Raw genomic sequence first — 3,017 nt, 5'->3', positions numbered from 1 at the left:
AATGTTTTATTTATTTAAATAGTATCCAGGAGAGAGCCCCACCAGGAGCAGTCTATGTTCTGCTCAGCCCATTCAGCAACTGATTCAATCATGCCAACATTCTAACATTCAACATTCTAAACTTCACACATCCTGGCGGAGCAGCATACTACAGTCTTCCACAATATGCAGGTCAATGTCACAATATGGCCTTTTCTGCCGTGTACCACTCAGTTGCCATGAGGCCCCTGTTTTAAATAATAGAAAAGCCAATGTCCATAAAGTGTCCCTGTTTTGCCCAGTATGTGAGTCAGTGCCATCATGCACCAAGAAATGCTCCAGATGCACTCACATACATATACATGCAGACAAACATACACATACCCAAATGTATCTGAACACATGCACAAAAGCAAATACTCAAAGCCAGACTGGGATCCCAAAGCAGCCCTGACAAATTTTGTCAGACCAGCCCCCATACCACACGTAGTGAGGGAGACAGTGCAGGGAGCCTGACCACTGCAAGAGGGGTGAGGTGTGGAGTCCTCCCACCGTGAAAAGTTGAACTTAAAATGGCAAAAAATTGCGCATTTTACCACACACTTTTCTTTAAATATTCAAATATATTACATTTGAAAGCATAGCAAAAGATGATTTTGCGATGCGCCAGGATACCCAGTCATACCCATAGACATTTTTTATTAGATTTTTAGCATCATATGCCAGAGTACAGTGAAAAAACAATCCGCTATCACATATAATAAGTTCAGAGCATTCCATGGTACATTTTCAGACAGTATCAGTGCAATATGGCATTAATGATCCTGTAGATTCCTGGTTTCACATTATATTGCATACTCCTATGGTTCAGCGAAGCAGATTGATAAATAGGTTGTCAACGGGCTCCACATGTACTTGGGGCTAGAAGCTTGTGGTAGTTCTTCCACATACAGTTCAAGTTTCTCCTGGTAATAGGTCATGTCTTGCAACCATTTTTCAATTCTAGGAGCAGACCTTTTCCCCCAATGTATCACACCCTCCTTTTAGCCAACAGAAATGCTACTGCAGCTAGTTTACGATTCGCTGGTTCAAGGGGTTTCACTAGTCCAAGTAAACACATTCTAGGTGCACATTCCAAAGGCACCAGGATCATGTCTGTGATGGCCTTAATTACTTGATCCCAGAAGTGACCCAACCTCGCACACTGCCATGCCATGTGTAGGAAATCACTCAACCAACAAAGATAGCCAGACAGATTTATTTTTGAATTTTTCTGATACCACCCAGCCAATCAGTTCTGGAGGATCATCTACTTTATTTTAGTATTTTTATTTTTTTAGAAAAACATTTTACCATTTGATTTGTAAATGTCATCAAACAGACAGTTAACGAACAGTAGAAAAATACATACAGACAAGTAAATTGTGCATAAATATACAAGTGCTATACAAGTGCTCAAAAATCAATATAATCAATACAATCAGTTCATATAAGCAACACCAAAAACAAATCAATCAAATACCTAACGGTTAATTCACATTAGGAACCAGTCCTTCATATTAGGTGCAAGAAGACAGGCGGACAAACAACTCAAAAACACTGCCTGCCTTACTAAATCAGGGATAGGGAAGTGAATTTACGGGTTGCAAAACTAGGGATCACAGATGTATAAATTTGAATGGCCCTAGTGGCACTCTTCTTCTTTTTCCCGGGCTTGGGGTCAACGCGTTTCGAACCACTATATTAGTATGGGTTCTCCTCAGGACACGGACTGGATGGAGCCAAAACTGAAATTGATAATAATTATAGAGAATGGTGTAAGGATTGTATAGAGATATTGAACATTAATAAAATTAATTAAAAGGCTCAGACTCTAGACTGGGTACGTGGTGGCAAAAAGTACCTGAACGTGACAGTTGATTGTCACTTATGTATAGTTGCGCTGTAATGGATGGCCTCACAGGTGCCAGGATTCTGTAACCGGACAGAAATGATAGTAAAGACCTCTGCGTACGACATATGCTACAGCGTTTTAGTCAGGAAGTTAAGTGAAGACAGAGGCATACCTTTTAATCAAGGTGCGTCGTTTATCCAATTGTTTGTTCGTTGGCAGATGACAGCACGAGCCTGCCTAAGAATGAAGTGGAAGGGTTTTTTTTTAATTTATTTAGAATGTGCTCACTCGTTCTTACTGCATAAACAAAACAAAATTAAAAGGGCGCTGTCGCCCGTAATTGCACTCACTTTGTTTTGGGCGGCCTGCGCCGTGGCTCATGATGCTCCAAACACACGATCTAATGCTTCTTATGTCTTTAATCTTTTTCGTCATGAACTTGCCTAAAAAATAGCGTAGTATGGTTTAAATACTCGCTCGGTATATCTTCCTAACTAAACATGCGCCGGCACTATCACAGTAAGCAGTAATTATACTTATTAGTTCAGAAAGACGACCTTCTCTGTTGGCTCGCAGGCGGCGTTTGGCATTTGCACGCCGCGAGCATGGAGAGTTTAGTTAAAGGGGCCGCGTGTGAACGGGAAACCTGGGACTCGTAGTCCTCAACACGTGCGGATGTTTTAAGCAATGCCGCAGAAAAAAAGGCAATAAAAAGAGAGGCCATCCAGACACCGCAACGGTTTTAAAGACACTTAGAAACATGTCAGAACCATGTGTAAGAATCAGCATCCTCTGCTCCACAACGTGCGCACCTGGGGGCAGACTTACAAGCCCCTTGCGTCACTTTTGTGTCATTTTTCCCATGTTCGAAATTACTCAAATGTGGCGTAAGGGGCTTGTAAATCTGCCCCCTGGCATCTTCCCGCAGCCCATATCAGAGCAACTTAATGGGGGTATAGTACATTTGCCGCAGATATTTATAGTGAATGACACATAGATTGAAGTTTGCTGTGAGCATGCTTGTCAGTGAACAGCAAAAGCCCCAGTTCTCTGGGCTAAGCTGTATGTCCAGCATAGCATTCCATTCCATTTCACTAAAGTCAGCTGCGTTGTTCTCTGATTTTCTCGCTGTGATATCGTACAA

The 3,017-nt window shown here is 41.8% G+C and overlaps 1 long non-coding RNA gene across 1 annotated transcript; it reads right to left on the bottom strand.

Moving 5' to 3' along the window:
- Positions 1-1,470: 1,470 nt before the first annotated feature.
- Positions 1,471-2,322, bottom strand: LOC147708671 (uncharacterized). Its single transcript, XR_015296513.1, has 4 exons — positions 2,224-2,322; positions 2,046-2,110; positions 1,883-1,953; positions 1,471-1,766 (listed from the first exon to the last, which is right to left on the bottom strand). It is a non-coding gene; the product is annotated as an uncharacterized LOC147708671 (long non-coding RNA).
- Between the last annotated feature and the right edge of the window lie 695 nt (positions 2,323-3,017).

Source organism: Lissotriton vulgaris, chromosome 6 (genome assembly GCF_964263255.1).
Source record: "Lissotriton vulgaris chromosome 6, aLisVul1.2, whole genome shotgun sequence".
Lineage (NCBI taxonomy): Eukaryota > Metazoa > Chordata > Amphibia > Caudata > Salamandridae > Lissotriton > Lissotriton vulgaris.
The sequence above is the reverse complement of the archived record's forward strand: the minus strand, read 5'-3'. Positions and strand labels throughout refer to the sequence as shown.